Here is a 17,145-nt window from a genome sequence, read left to right on the forward strand (position 1 = left end):
CAGAGTAAGCGCTCAGGTAACCCCCACCTTCGGGCAGTAGCAGGGATGGGGGCAGGGGCAGTACAGGCGTGGGAAGAGTGGAGTGGGAGGAGAGAGGGGTGGAAAGCAGGCGGAGCTCTAGATAAGTTTGCCTTTACATTGTGCACAGGCACGTATAACCCGGACCAGTGCAGTTTTCTTCAGTTCGTTCAGTGGATTTGTTTGGTGAACTGGTGTCAGTTCCTTGTTCCTGGGCGAGCTCCCAGCTCTGCAGGAAGGAGGCAGCGGTGCTTGCTGGTACAGAGGCAAAGAGGGACAACTCCCCTGCGCCTTGTCCCAGCAGTGGGACTCGGATTTTGTGGGGCATTCCCCTGGAACTGCATTTGTAACTATTTCTGCTCATCCCTGGCAAGGCAGTCACCTTTCTGGCTGGTGTCCTCACCAGTGCTAAACCAGGCAGCATTTGCTACTTTTCCTGCACGTCGATATTAACCACTGATTGTGGTTGATGTGATTCAACCTATGTTTGATTTGGTAAAAAAAGTTAGGCAGGGAGGGAGGAATGCTTCAAAGCTCCATTAGTTCAAGTGTCACTGAAATCTCTAGTGCAGCCTTTAAAAGGCTTGTATTCATTGTACTGACTGAGCATGCTGTATCTAGTAATGTGTGTGGAGAAGTACTTCGGGGTGAACATCACCACTGGTAGAAATCAATGTTCCGAGTGGTTGAAAGTCTCAGTCAGCAGTACTCTGTGAGAGACCACTGTGGTATCTGCATTCATCTGCAGGTCTGTCTTTTCTGAATCAGCTCTCCAGTGACAGTCTGCTGTAGCTGAAAGCAGCCAGCCTGTTCTGCTTCCTGCTGCTCAGATAGCCTTTTCCAAATGAGAATACTGCAAATACAAGGAAGTCAAAAAATGGAAAATGTCTCAGCCAGAAATGGATTTGAAAAGAGTTGAAGATTAAAAGGGAAGGCCTCTCAATACAGAGCATGTTCCTGGCGACAGGAAAGGTGTGCAGAGGAGCAGGCATGCTACTGCACCTGGTGAAATAGCCTGCTCTTGTGCTTCAGGCTAGCGAGAGCCAGGCAATGAGGTACTTCCATGCCTTATTTCAGAGGAAAAATTCTGTCCAGATTAATATTTTCTGGTGGAAGGCTGTTGGAAAGTGATGCACAGCTAAACAGAAATGACTGGGAGAGACACTGGGATTAACTCAAGGGACAGTTCTGTTGCTGGGGTGTTGAGTGTATGACATCTAGGTACAGTGAGATGCTAATGCAATTTCTTTGGTCTAAAGAAACTCAGAAGCAAGCTGCACATACTGACACCTAGCACAGGAATTGAGGAATATGAAGATACTAAAATAAAGAAGTTTTTTAAGACACCCTTGAGCTCTGTCATGCTAGGTCCTCTGCAGGATAGCAGTGGAGTAAACTGTCTCAAAGCGGCCAAAGTGAACTTGCTCATAGTGATTAATCAGACCTATTAAATTATTTACTGTGTACTGCAATACTTTCCTATATGTCACACTTGGTTCCAATGCAGTGCTTTAACAGACCTGCAGTTCATTCCTCCCTCTCTCAAAGTAAACTTTGTCCCCTTTCTCTTTTCTGTGCATATTCCTTTTGCACTGTTTGTCCAGAGCACTGCAGGAGCTGGGAGGTTCCAGCCATGCTCCCTTCCCAGGCTCTCCTGCCTGCTGTGGTGCTTGCACTCACAGCCCTTCAGGCCCTTGCCTCCGACACCTTCATCGCAGCCGTCTACGAGCACGCCGTCATCCTGCCTGATCCCACCGCGGAGCCCATTTCCCCCGACGATGCTTTGGCCCTGATGAACAAAAACATGGATGTCTTGGAAAGGGCCATCAAGGAAGCTGCCCAGAAGGTATGGGGGTGCCGTGAGGGTTGTCCATCCGTGTTTTTCTGCTCCTGCTGACCCTCCTGGTTGTCTGTGCCCTTTTAACGGAGCCTGTTGTGACAGGGTGCCCACATCATTGTGACTCCTGAAGATGGCATCTATGGCTGGCGATTCACAAGAGAATCCATCTACCCTTACCTGGAGGATATCCCTGATCCGGTGGTGAATTGGATTCCCTGCACTGACCCCTCAAGGTGATTCCTTCTGCAGTGCTTTATGTGATTTCAAACTGTTATCTCCTGGAGTCTTGAGCAGCTCACACTAAATGACTGAGAACTGCTAATGCCTCTGACGTAAGTTTTAATTAAAATTGAGTATGAAGGTAGTTACATGGTTAAATATATAGCATGTCCATGACTAATTGATGAGGGAAACATTAAGGATTTTTTTTTTTAATTAGACACTTTAAGGAGAAATTCAAACAACATACAGAACTTGGGTTACTAAAAGTTGAGTAAATGTCTTTTTTCAATGCCAGAATATCCTGCTTCTCATTCTGCTTTTGGTTTTTCCACACTATTTTGAATAGAACTGACCGTAAATTATTAACACTAGTATTTCTTTGGTTTTTTGGTTTGTTTGTCCTTTACAAATGACATGTTGAAACAAAAGCATACAGACCATTTTTGTGGGCAGCCAAGAACTAGTTTCTGAGCAGATAATAAGAGGTGATGAGGTCAGTAGTTAAAGTCCAAACTTCTAAATGATAACAACACAGAAACTTTTAATCTTGGTTTTCCACAATTAAGGCAAGATAAAGTCTGAACTGCTAGAGTCTCTATGCTGTAGAACATGATCTGTCTTTCAAGCAGCATATGCCAGCAGTGACAAACCAACCTATAGCTGAGCACTGGACTTTAGACTTCTACAGCAAGTAATAACTGTTCAGCCATGGAATTACAGCCGTGGTCTGCCCTTTCCACCACAGCTTTCCGTACCTGCTTGAGGAGGAGGAGCTTAGAGCATGTTATTGTATCTGTGAGGATATAATAACTCAGTGCTTCCAAGAAGAAGAGTCACAATGGGGAGTAGCGCAGGATGTGCAACCTTTTTCTGAGCTATAAGTAGCTAAAATATACCATCTTTCACTGAAGGTGGAGTGTGGGGTGGCAGTGTGTCTAAGCAGGTCTTTATTCTAGTGCATCACACAGGTTTTGCAGAGGTGATCTGCATGCCTCCTTTGCTCCAAATCAGGGGTTTCATTAGTGGCTTTTGGGACTATAACACTTGCCATCGGTGTCTGGCATGCCTTATTCCTTGGTGCTGTATGTGTATCTTGCATGGTGGTGCTCCTTGTGCGGCCCACGCACACCTTGCAAAGCCATGGGCATTGCAACACTACAGAGGGGGATGGCTGCTCCCTTTATGGCCTGGTATGGATGCTTCAGAGGTGCTGCCAGTTTCTGACACATAGACCCTGACATATCTTGAAATTAATAGCCCACTGCTCTTCATGTCATGGTTACAGGTCTGTGTGCTCCTGTCCATGGGAGGAGATGAATTGCTGAATTGCCGTGACCATAGCATCTGCACTATTCCACAGCTCAACTCTGCTTAGCGTGCTAAGGGCCCAGAGCTGCAGTCCTCAGGTGTCAGTATGCCTGATGCTAAAATATTCGCTTGTGTGACACCAAGCTAGTGTCTTCCTCTGCCCAGAGATCTCTCTCCTGCCCTTGCCCAGCATGAGGTTTATCTGTTTACTGCAGAGCATGTTCCAGGTGCTGGAGGGGACTGTCAGGCATGTCCCTGCAGAGGCCAATGGAAGGTCTCCAGGACCTACCCCAGGGTGCAGGAACCAATCTGAGGAAGCACTGCAGCAATTCTGTCTATCTGCCTACCCTGCCGTGGCTGCGGGGTTGGAGGTGCTGCTGGTGTGACCTCAGGCACGCCGGAGATGGACACTACTGACAGCACAAATTTTGTTAATTTTTTTTTCTCCTTCCCTAAAATCATTAGATTTGGTCCAGCACCAGTGCAGGAACGACTCAGCTGCATGGCCAGAAATAACTCCATCTATGTGGTTGCGAATATGGGGGACAAGAAGCCCTGTAACTCCAGTGATCCCAAATGCCCCAGTGATGGTCGCTACCACTACAATACAGATGTTGTCTTTGACCCACAGGGGAAACTGGTGGCTCGTTACCACAAGGTAAAGTGGCCTTGGAGAGACAGGAACTAATTTCCCACTACTTCCAAAATGTGTCAATTTGGGAAGAGAATTAGATGCCAGTCATTGTCCCCTGCCAGAGTTTTGCTTCTCTTTATAATTTAAAAGAATATCTCTCTTGCTATGAAACATTGATGCCAAATTTGTGTTTGCTGTCATGTTGCTCAGAACAGACTGGAATGAAAAATGATTGCTCTGGTGCAATTTAGGGGCATATGGTTTTGATTGAGTTCCTCAGTTCATTAACTCACTACTGCTGGAAATTCTGCTGCTTGAGCAGCTTCAGTTTTCAGTGCCAGCTTTTTACCAGGCTACCACTTCGTGTTCCAGGGTTTCAAAATGTTCATCTGTATTTCATCATAGATGAGTAGCCTGATTTCAGAGAGGCAGGACCTTTTTTTCTTTATGCTGTTTTGGCACAGTTTTTGCACAATGGGAATTATTTGGACAAAACGATGGACCTAAGATAGGTGTAAAAAGAGGTAAAGACATTGAAACATTTGCACCCAGTGACAGTTCTTCTTTCAGTATTAAGTGTCTACCTGCAAGTTCCATCAAAGCTGTTTATGAATCGTGTGCCAGATAACATGCCAATGTGGCTAGAGTGAAGACAGTTTATTTAATGCACTTTGGGCCCAGCATTTCATCTGGTTGTTCAGAGACGATGCCAAGATAGCTATTTGTGAGCAAACTGGGTGAATGAAACACTGATAATACAAGTCTGTCCCCCAGCCTGCCATGGCCCAGGTGCTGAATTACCAGTTAAGTAAACTTGAACTTCTTTTCTGGCTTGGTGTCCATGTTTACTTCCAAACCATCTGGACATGGATAAAGGACTCTTAGTAAACATGTATGTGAAGGAAGAAGGAAAATGTTGGAAAGCTGAGAATGGAGAATGTCACAAACTTCAGTTTTTCTGCTGGCTGAGATCATCTGCCTTTTCCCCATCAGCACAGCCTTTGTTTTCTACTCTGCAGTGTCCCCAGTACTGCCTTGTGCTTCATGCTGGTGCTCTGCACTTCCAGTGCTTCTGGGCATCTCCACACCAAGGTCACCAACTTTGTCTCTTGGCACCAGATCCCCCATGCTTCTCTTACATTACTATTTCTCTTCTAGTTGCATTTGGGTCACCAGAAGTATAAACTGGGTGGGGGGAGTGGAGAGATTATTCTTACGCAGATGACACCAACAGACCTGAAGGCAGCTGGCTGCTTTCCTAACTGGATGCCAGGGCAATATGTAATATGTGTTCCGTATTTTGGGTACTATGATCATACAATTTTAGCCTGATCTCCTGCCTGTGAGGGCTTCCAACACAGGTCAAAAATTTTCTCTAGTCATTCTGAACAGCTTTAGAGAATGACTCCAAGACATATGGTTAGTAAGTGCCTCTAACTGGTTTCTCTATTTTCCTTCCCCTACAGTATAATCTTTTTATGGGAGAAAGTCAGTTTAATTACCCAAAAGAACCAGAAGCTGTCACCTTTGAGACTCCTTTTGGGAAGTTTGGCATTTTCACTTGCTTTGACATCCTTTTCTATGAGCCTGCCGTGGTCCTGGTGAGCAAGATGCAGGTGGACACTGTGCTCTTCCCAACAGCATGGATGAATGTCCTGCCCTTTCTGACTGCAGTTGAGTTTCACTCTGCCTGGGCTATGGGCATGCGTGTCAATGTCTTAGCTGCCAATACTCACAACACCAGCTTGGCAATGACAGGTAATTTAATTTTCATTCTGTCGAGAAATCTTTATAACCATGAATCTCTTATTTCCTGTTCTACAAAGTGATTTTGCAGAGGAATATAATGTATTTATCTGGAAGGTGAAGAGTCTAGTCACCAAATTTTAAACCTGATGGATCTCATACCTATTGGATTCATACAAGACATAGCAAAACTTGTACTGTTTTCTTTGCCCTAGCTTCTTAGGATTATCCTTTCTTTTAATGGCTCTAAACAAGTAGTAGGTTACTGCCCTTATACCTGAAGAGAAATTTTTGAGGCTTTTAAGGATCTTTTTCTCTCCACTTCTAAGTCTATGAGTGAATGCCAAACTGTAAACATACTCATAAACCATATACAGGGTTGGATTTATTCTGGCCAGATGAAAGACCTATTTGTATAGCTATAGTTAACACTGTTATGGAAAACCATTAAAAACACATGTTCAGGCCTGTTGTAGTAACGCTGCTAAGAAGTCCACATCTTCATTTTAGAATGTAGCATTGATTTTTTAGACTCAGCTTACAGAATAGTATATTTCAGTTAGAGCAGTATCTTCACTGAGATGTGCAACCACAGCACTGTCTTGGGACTTCTCATTTGAAATGCCTGCCAGGCTTCTGCAGTGATGGGTATGACAGACCTTTGATTTCCCTCTGTTGCTTGGTACTGCTCAGATGTGAATCACCCATGTGGGGAGGAGTTCTCAGCCAGTGTAAAGCGGCCTGGACAATTGCTCTCTCCTTCTGTTCACCAGGACAGGCCTGTGATATTTGCCTGTGTTGTGTTTTGGATCATCTCAATCAGTAGATGGTCCTTTCACATCAATCAGCCAAGAAAAAAGGAATTATCACCTCTATTGCATACAGGAGAAAAGAAAACTGAGGAGGCCACAAATATAATCATAACATAACAAAAATGACCAAACATTCTCTGCCTTTGGCTATACTGAGCAGACCTCATCTAAGGGAATAAATGCTATTCTTTGCCAAAACATGAGCTCTGTGTACTAAGTTGCTAATAGTCACCTTTGATGAGACTAAAATTACTGTCATCTGTGTAGAATAGTGGATAAGCTATCAGTAGAGCCACTTAGAAGGACAACATGTTTTTTTTAATTCTTCCTGGACTGACTATTGCGCTCTCCTCAGGGAGTGGCATTTATGCACCAGCTGGAGCCAGAGCATACTCCTACAACATGAAAACTGAAGATGGTCACCTGCTCATTGCCCAACTGGATGCACACCCTCGTCTTTCTCCTGCCTCCCCGCCTGCTGTCAGCTGGAACTCATATGCTTTGAGTGTTGAAAGATTCTCAGAGAATGACCATGAATTCACAGGAATCATCTTTGAAGACCCCTTTACTTTCACTGAGCTCACTAAGCCTGGGGGGAATCTCACTCTCTGCCAAAAAGACCTCTGCTGTCACTTGAGCTACAAGATAGCAGAGAAAAGAGATGATGAAGTTTATGTGCTGGGTGCTTTTGATGGCCTTCATGTTGTTGAAGGACAGTACTATCTGCAGGTAATTCTTTGGAGGGGGTTACTTACTTTAGGAAGCTTATTTACAGGGAGAAACCTTCAGCTCTGTGATGGAAAAAGAGAAGACAATGACCCTCTTCTACACTGGAGTCCTAGTGCCCTGTTTGTTAGTAATGGAAAGAAGCTGCTAAAACTTCCAAGCCTATTTACCTTCAAATCCAACAAATGCAGTGGAGAGGTCTCTGAATGTCTTTTAAATGTCCAGAGTGCACTCACTATTTTTGGGGGTGTGCAATATCGGCTAAATTTAAGTTCTCTTCTGTGAATATCTGCAGTAGATGTTCTGAATCTCCTCTGTATCACAGAATCAGAGAATAGTTAGGGTTGAAAGGGACATCTGAAGATCACATAGTCCAATCCCCCTGCCAGGGCAAGATCACCTAGAGCAGATTACATAGAAACACATCTGCGTGGGTTTTGAGTGTCTCCGGAGAGGGAGGATCCAAGACCTCGCTGAGCAGCCTGTTCCAGTGCTCTGCCACCCTAAATGTAAAAAAGTTCTTCCTCATGTTGAGGTGAAACTTCTTATGTTTTTATGGCCATTGCTCCTCACCCTGTTGCTGGGCACCACTGAAAAGAGTCTGGCACCATCCTCTTGGCACACACCTTTGAGATATTTGTATGTATTGATGAGGTCCCCTCTCAGTCTTCTCTAGACTTAACAGGCCCAGTTACTGCAGTCTCTCCTCATAAGAGAGATGCTCCAGACTCTTCATCATCTTTGTGGCCTCTGCTGGACACTCTCCAGTAGCTCCTTGTCTTTCTTGTACTGAGGAGTCTGGGCACAGTACTCCAGATGGGGTCTCACTGCATCTTCATCAAAGAGTTACTGTTAAAAATCAGTTGATCATAGCTATCTTTACGAGATGCTCTGATAAGTTAGAGTCACAGAGATGTTAATTTTTTGTCATTATCCAAATCATAGCAATGAAGCTTACTTAAATGGCTTATGGCTTTTAGTGGAAATATCCTCTCTTCCTCTCTTTTAATCAAATATTTGGGAAGACAGTGAGTTACATCCTGGTTGTATTTGCTTAAAGCCATATTTGAAAACATCCTTTGCCTTCATAATTAAGTTATTGTGCCAGCAGATTATACTTTTTTTTAGTTACTTCTGTCTGTCAGCATGGCCTTTGTGTATCAGCTGGTTCAGACTCCAGGATATGAGACAAGGTGTTATCCAGCAAACAGCTCATCTAATGCTTTTAGGAAGGTAGCTTGAATAAATTCAGTTCTTGGTGAGCTTAGTTGTAAAATTTATTTCAGCGGTTGTGGAAGTTGCCAGATAGTCTCTGCCAGTATTGAAAGTTCTAGAGAATACAGGAATTTCTACTCTTCCTTTTTCCCTCAGTATTTTTTCATTTCCTCAGAATATATTCCTTATTTCTCTGCTTATTTGCATTTCAACACAAAACTGTATTTGCTGATGAATAATACTTTTGATTTTTTGCAAATATGCTTCTATCCCCCAATACCAGACAACTAAAAAACTCCGTCACCTATCAGCAAAACCAGCCAACATCCTTCAAATCACTCCTGAAACAAAGGAGTGCTAGCCCTATTTCATATTTTCTCATGAAGACCATAAACATTTATCAGCTGGATAATTAACTCTCAGGACAAAAGGGAAACAGCATTTTGATTCCTACTTTGCTCTGTGGACTGCAACTACTAACACAAAACTGTAACAAAAGATGCTAACTTCATCTCCTTAGCCTATATGAACTAGGATTTGGACACAGAACATCTAATTCAGACTTCCCATGAACTAAGAGGCCATCTAATGAAGTGTCATTAGCAACATGTACAAATATCAGTAAGAGGGCCTGGGTGTACACTTGTACTTGTGGAGGATTTTGTTTCATTTGCCTAAAATTTCCATTCACAAACGCATCTTACTAAGACATGTGGGAAAGAAACCTTCAAATACGGTAACTGGCAATTGGAAGAATTAGTGGAAGAGACAGGATTGGGCTTCAGAGAGGAAATAAGGTGCTCTGGCTGCACTTATATCAGAGACAATGTATTTATAAAATAATAAAACTAAGGCAATGCAGGTCTGGGATACCCCCAATCAGATCAAAGGCTGAAAAAATAAGCTACAACTGAAAAGAAGTTGCCTGAGGATTACGAAAAAGATCCTGTGACTCTCACCTGCTCTGACACACATTAGCTTTGATAACACAAGGCTTTCCTACCAGTGTTTCTTGCTAAATACATTGTTGTCTCCTCCTCCCCGCAGATCTGCACGCTGCTCAAGTGCCTGAGCACAAACCTGAGCACGTGTGGGCAGCCCGTGGAGACGGCTCAGACCAAGTTTGAGATGTTCTCCCTCAGTGGCACATTTGGCACCAGCTACGTCTTCCCAGAAGTGCTGTACAGCGGGGTGCAGCTGGCCCCCGGGGAGTTCGAGGTAATGGGACACCCTTGTGATTTGTCAGACATCAGTGGTCAGAAAGCCACTACAAGACACAGGAGCAACTTAGTTGTTATCAGTGTCCTCTGTCCTCTGCCTTGAGTTCAAGGCAGCTTTATTTCTGCCTGATTTTCCTGCTTGTATTCATACAGTAAGTCCACCTTGGCAATTCTCTTCTTCCCTCTTCCCCCAAATCCTCTAGAACAAGATCTCCCTCAGCACAGAAATGTAGTTCTTCTCAGGTGTCCTGCTAGCTCCAATTGAGACTGGAGCTCTCTCAACTAGATCAACGTTAATGAAGATAGGATTTTGTGTTTGCCATGCAGTAGTGCTGCTGTGATGATGCTCCTGCTTATTTTCCTTTTTCATAACCAGGTGCTAACTGATGGACGTCTGAGAAGTCGGGCTACTACATCAAAGCCAGTTTTGAGTGTAACACTCTTTGGGAGGTGGTATGAAAAGGACCCTCCACACACACATCAAGCTTCATCATGATTTCACTGCAGATTCTTTAAGACTTCATCTGCTTGTTTCTGTAATGCTAATTAACCTCAAATAATGGTAATTATTACTAACAATGGTAATTAATACTAATGTTCATATTATAATGGCATTCTATTTCTCAAGTTGCCTTATCTAACAGCATAGTCACTGCACATTGATTTATTGACTTGATTCTGCAGCAAAAAGAAATATTCCACTGGACTCTTGTGTATGTGTTTTTATATGATAGCTTTGGTCAGCATAAGCTTGGCCTTAATACTGGGAACCATAGAAAATAAATTCCTCTGACTTTAGTGCTGTGAATTCAGTGGATTGTGCCCCAGTAAAAACCAGCCTTTAATTATTTGAAATGTTTGGTGGAATATTAGAAGCCATTTCCACAACACTGTTCCCACCCCACTTCTGAACACACACTTTTGTAAACAGGAGATTAACAGAACCTTTGAGGATTCTTATTTCCTTTGGAAAAGAAAACAAGCCTCAAAAACATGTTCCTTCAAGAAATAGTCCTTCAGCTCAGCACACTGTAGCAGGGTGTTACCACACCCTGGCCTAACTCACAGCTGGAGGAGTCTACTTAAATCTTTCTGGTCACATTTTTAGGGTGTGGAAAATTTCCCTAGCGCAGAATTGTTGATAACTGTTTGTATCAAAAATGCTCAAAACAGGGAATTTTTCAGGAGCATGTCTGTCTTCCCATTGAATGGTTGCTCATAGCAGTGCGAGGGAGGGTTGGGACTGTGCCGGCAGGTGTTGGGTGAGGCGAGGGAACAGCTGGAAACAGCTGGAACAGGTGGGACACGCTGGCACGTGTGCGGATGTGGGCAGGGCAGACTGTACTTCTTAGGCAAGTGGACTGGATTACATTGTGTGTCCCAGCTGAGATTTCTATCCGTGCCTAATTCTGTTGTTTGATCTGCAGGTTTGTTTTGAATTACAAACACTGTTTGCATTTAATCTGACCAAAAAAATCAGAAAAAAAATAAAGACTTGTAGGAGGCAAAATCCATCTCTTTCTGTTTTTTAAGAAAGGGAATGTTTGAAATACAAAGTAGAAGTATCAAACGGAAACCCTCTGCAATTCACATAGTAGAAGTACTGGGAAACCTTCTACAGTTTGGGCAGGAAAAGCACCGTATCTTTAAATTTATATCTGCGCCCTAGAAAAGGTGTCCTGTTACGGCTTAAGTCACACAAGGAAGCGCTGTTGCCAGAAGTGAGCGCCTTCTGACTTCCCGACTCCTGCTCGCATGCGCTCAGTGCTCGGCAGTGATTGCGTGGCTGCCGGAGTGACCTTTCACACAGCCTTCTCCAGGGCAGGCTTAACCCTTGGAATGCGCACCGGTCTTCCTCACGCTCTCCCTAAGCACAAGAAAAGAAGCAGGACCCAACTCTGACGACAGAGACCCTCTGCAGCTGAGCTCATTTAGCAGCAAATCGCATCCTGTTTCACAGAGTAAGCGCTCAGGTAACCCCCACCTTCGGGCAGTAGCAGGGATGGGGGCAGGGGCAGTACAGGCGTGGGAAGAGTGGAGTGGGAGGAGAGAGGGGTGGAAAGCAGGCGGAGCTCTAGATAAGTTTGCCCTTACATTGTGCACAGGCACGTATAACCCGGACCAGTGCAGTTTTCTTCCTTTTGTTCAGTGGATTTGTTTGGTGAACTGGTGTCAGTTCCTTGTTCCTGGGCGAGCTCCCAGCTCTGCAGGAAGGAGGCAGCGGTGCTTGCTGGTACAGAGGCAAAGAGGGACAACTCCCCTGCGCCTTGTCCCAGCAGTGGGACTCGGATTTTGTGGGGCATTCCCCTGGAACTGCATTTGTAACTATTTCTGCTCAGCCCTGGCAGGGCAGTCACCTTTCTGGCTGGTGTCCTCACCAGTGCTAAACCAGGCAGCATTTGCTACTTTTCCTGCACGTCGATATTAACCACTGATTGTGGTTGATGTGATTCAACCTATGTTTGATTTGGTAAAAAAAGTTAGGCAGGGAGGGAGGAATGCTTCAAAGCTCCATTAGTTCAAGTGTCACTGAAATCTCTAGTGCAGCCTTTAAAAGGCTTGTATTCATTGTACTGACTGAGCATGCTGTATCTAGTAATGTGTGTGGAGAAGTACCTCGGGGTGAACATCACCACTGGTAGAAATCAATGTTCCGAGTGGTTGAAAGTCTCAGTCAGCAGTACTCTGTGAGAGACCACTGTGGTATCTGCATTCATCTGCAGGTCTGTCTTTTCTGAATCAGCTCTCCAGTGACAGTCTGCTGTAGCTGAAAGCAGCCAGCCTGTTCTGCTTCCGCTGCTCAGATAGCCTTTTCCAAATGAGAATACTGCAAATACAAGGAAGTCAAAAAATGGAAAATGTCTCAGCCAGAAATGGATTTGAAAAGAGTTGAAGATTAAAAGGGAAGGCCTCTCAATACAGAGCATGTTCCTGGCGACAGGAAAGGTGTGCAGAGGAGCAGGCATGCTACTGCACCTGGTGAAATAGCCTGCTCTTGTGCTTCAGGCTTGCGAGAGCCAGGCAATGAGGTACTTCCATGCCTTATTTCAGAGGAAAAATTCTGTCCAGATTAATATTTTCTGGTGGAAGGCTGTTGGAAAGTGATGCACAGCTAAACAGAAATGACTGGGAGAGACACTGGGATTAACTCAAGGGACAGTTCTGTTGCTGGGGTGTTGAGTGTATGACATCTAGGTACAGTGAGATGCTAATGCAATTTCTTTGGTCTAAAGAAACTCAGAAGCAAGCTGCACATACTGACACCTAGCACAGGAATTGAGGAATATGAAAATACTAAAATAAAGAAGTTTTTTAAGACACCCTTGAGCTCTGTCATGCTAGGTCCTCTGCAGGATAGTAGTGGAGTAAACTGTCTCAAAGTAGCCAAAGTGAACTTGCTGATAGTGATTAATCAGACCTATTAAATTATTTTAATGAAATCACTAGTTTAAGTAAAAGATATGATCTGACGTACCTTCTTCCTGTTTTCTTAATTTTTCTGAGCTCTTAGTGTGTTCTTATGGGTACTTCTCTAATAAAATCCTTGTTTTACCTTTTTCAATTAGGTCCTGAATGATGGATGCTTGACTAGTAAGAAAAACCCTACGGAATTAGTCATTACTGTGATGCTTTTTGGACAGTGGTATGAAAGGGATCATCTGAAACACGACCCACAACCAACATACTTCCCCATGATATTTTCATAATTGAAGCTCTACACTGTTAATCTTATGTCCAAATGAGATACAGCATCGTCTACAACACCAATCCCAATTATGTTTCTCATTTCTAGATGCAAAAACTCATCAATGTGTTTGGTTTTGTAATAATGCAGCAATATTATTTTGTTACTACCATTTGTTGAGAAGAATCTATTTCTATATCATAAGATTACTAATATTTTATTAATTCAAAACAGCAGTTGTTTTTCTGTTTTCTGGATTTTCATTTTTCTACCCTCAGAAAACCTGAATTGCAGTCCAGAGTATACATTCCTATTAAAACAGCATTGCATATTTTTTCATTGCAGATTATTATGGGACCAGTAAATAAAACAGTGAAAGATGTGATGTGTGGCAGGTCTATACACATGCTCAATATTTCTTTATCTCTGGAATATGACTTGTGCTGACCTATGCCAGTCTGCTCTTTTACCACAATTAGACCTTTTTTTCCCTATTTGTGTTGCTTTGGTTTTATATCCTTTATGCCATTGGTGCATATAGGAAATGGCAACACATCATGGAAGTATCATGGAAGTTGAATGATGACTCCAGTCAAAGAGCCCTCCTGAAACAAAATGTGCCACCACTTTTTGATGAGAACATGATTTGAATCATTATTCATATAAAACCTCTGTTGAAACAAAACTTGGAATTGAAACCTCAAATTGTTCTGGTTGTCACTTCTGAAAAACAGCTTGATGACACCTCCTGACTGCACTGGTTGCTATTCAGTGATGGAATTGTTACTGCAACCAGTAAACAAGCCACTGAATGACTTGGTATCTCATAGCAGCTCCTCCCTCCCATCTTCTCTTTTCTTTCTAGTTACGTAACACCAATATATGTGAAATAAGCCTTGCCCTTCGCTCCTTCCTGTTCATGCTGGGTGGTGCTGCCCTGCAGATGAATTTGTTGTAGGGATTAGGGGGTTTAGAATTCTATTTCAGACCAGCTAGTCCTGGTGAGACAGCACTGTTCACATTTTTGCTTCGTCTTCTCCCCAGTGACCTATGTTCCTGCTGCTGGACCATAGTGACCTCCTTTCAGCACATCAGGGTATAAATATGTGCGTGTTCTGTGACTGCGTCCTTAAGAGTGGTCAGAGACCTCTGTGAGTCTAATTTCTCCTTCCTTCTCCCCACAGTGCTACCATTCCTGGTCTCACCATAGAATCATAGAATCTTCTGGGTTGGAAGAGCCCTTTGAGATCATCCAGTCCAACTGTAAACTTGGCATTGCCACTGTAACCCCTAAACCACTAAGCCATCACACAGTGCCAGATCTAGACCCCTCTTAAACATCTCTGGGGCCCCACCACCTCCCTGCACAACTGTCTTGGGTTTTGAGACAAAACTTCAGGAGGAAACACTCCAGAGTGAGTGTCTCCTCTGAAAGGAAAAGGGCCTCCCGTTTTCCTCCATCAATGAGACAAATGGGTCACAAGAAGCGAAAGTGGGAAAAAGAAACCAAACTGTTTATTAACACACAAACAAAGCAGGGTAGAATGGGATTTAAAAAACCTCAAAATACAACAAATTCCCGGAGAGGAACAGACACACGGGCTCGGACCAGCTGGGGCCACCCCACAGGCCCACCGGGGCCACCCGCAGGCTCCCTGGACTGGCGAGGAGGGAAGGGAGGCAGTGAGGCAAGGGGAAGGGAAGGGAAAAAAGAACAAGAAAAAAACCAACAGAACCTTTTCCCATCTAGCTGGAACACAAAGGAAACCCAAAGATCAACACAGCACTCCCTCCCCAGCCCTGCCCAGCCCCAGATCCCCGAGCCCTTGGGCTGAGCTGTTAAACCGCCCCACACTCGGTCCCGTGGCTCCGCCCCCGGGTCCTTCCCAAAGGCACAGCGTCCTTGGGCATTGAGCGGGCGGTTAAGGAATAAAGCGGCTTCATAACATCACCCCAGGACAACAACCTATTCCAATGCCTGACCACCTGAACAGTGAAAAAATTTTCTGATATTTAATCTGAATCTCCTCTGTCCCAGTTTAAGGCCATTCCCTCTGGTCCTCTCACTGCCGGCACAGCAGGAGAAACCAGCCCTCACCTTAGTGCAAACTCCTCTCAAGGAATTGTAGAGAGTGATGAGGTCCCCCCTGAGTGTCCTCTTCTCCAGAATAAACAAACCCAGCTCCCTCAGCTGTTCCTCATAATACATGTTTTCTAGACCTTTCACAAGCCTTGTTGATCTTCTCTGGACAGGCTCCAGCACCTCAATGCCCTTGTTAAAGTGAGAGTCCCAGAACAGAACACAGTATTCAAGGTGCAGCCTCACCAGTGCTGAGTATAGTGGATGATCACTTCCCTAGTCCTGCTCGCCACACTGTTCTTGATACAGGCCCAGGTGCAATTGATCTTCTTGGCCACCTGGGCACACTGCTGCCTCATACTGAGCCAGCTGCCAGCACTCCTAAGACCCTTTCTCTCAAACACCTCTTGAGCCACTCCTCCCCCAGTTGTTGTGACCCAAGTGCAGGACCCAGCACTTCACCTTCTTGAACCTCCTGCAGCTGTCCTTAGTCCTTTGGTTGAGTCTGTCCAGGTCTCTCTGTAGACCCTTCCTACCCTCAAGTAGATCAATGCTTCCATCTTAGTGTTGTCTAGCCAGATTTTTACCCATCAAAGTTTTTTATGCTCTCAAGGTCCTCAATCCCATGTACTTCTGTTCTGGAGCTGGTGAGACACTGGGAGTGCAAATACTCTCCCAACTCCAGCACTGATTATCACTGCTGTGCACCATATGACCTTTTTTGTTTCCATATGTAAATAGATACTCACATGTGACATAACATAGTGTCATGTCTCACCTAATGACATGTTCATCAAAAGCTCCAGGCAATGTTCTCTGACTCAATGAAGCTCAGCATTATTGCTTCTAAAGCCACACTGTCTTAAAACCTTGTTCACTGCTGGAGTCAGTTACTGGGTGACCACAGAGTGATCCCAGTCCAGCAAGGGATTATCCAGTGTGGTCCTCTTCCCATGGGTACAAACTCAGTGCAGACACTGTACTTGTTCTCAGGGCACCCGGGGAAAGAATCTGGATTTAAGGGAAGTTATGTCACCCAGGAAGGTCTCATCTTGCAGAAAGGATTCAGCAGGAGTGTGTGGCCAGTCTCAGAGCTGAGAGGCGGCTTCTTCGGCTTTGTTCACTGCTGATGCCGGTCTTCTGGATAATGGAATGTGTGTGCAGGTACTGTAGGATCCCAACCCTGAATCTGGTGAGTATCTTGAATCCAGGATTTGGTTCAAGGCCATTGTGGTTTGGTTAAGTTGTATGTTGAGTGTGTTCCTACAGAACACTGGCAGAAGCCATAATGACACTAAATTCTTTTTGCTACAGAGATTACATAACACTTATTGTGAAATATGTTATTGTGAGAAGTGAGTCAAGCGTACAGAAAGCAATCCTATGCAAGTCCACCCATTACCCACATACCAACTCACTGTATAAAGACCAGGCCACTGATAACAATGAACACTTCTTTGAGGGCAGTGCAGCAAAAACCCGTTTAGTTACCTGACTGCTGAGTCAGAACCAAAGAAGGTAAGAAACTTGGGCAACCAGATAGAAGTGATTTTTGTGCATGTGCAGCTTTAGCTGGAGTGATCTGTGGATATAAGAAAGCACATTACAATAGGCAAAATCTAGAAACTGTAGCTCCTAT

General features: G+C 44.2%; 1 pseudogene; it reads left to right on the forward strand.

Moving 5' to 3' along the window:
* Positions 1–197: 197 nt before the first annotated feature.
* On the forward strand, positions 198–10,539 carry LOC138108298 (pantetheinase-like; annotated as a pseudogene).
* The last annotated feature ends 6,606 nt before the right edge of the window (positions 10,540–17,145 follow it).

This window comes from Aphelocoma coerulescens, chromosome 3, assembly GCF_041296385.1.
Source record: "Aphelocoma coerulescens isolate FSJ_1873_10779 chromosome 3, UR_Acoe_1.0, whole genome shotgun sequence".
NCBI classification, from domain to species: Eukaryota; Metazoa; Chordata; class Aves; order Passeriformes; family Corvidae; genus Aphelocoma; species Aphelocoma coerulescens.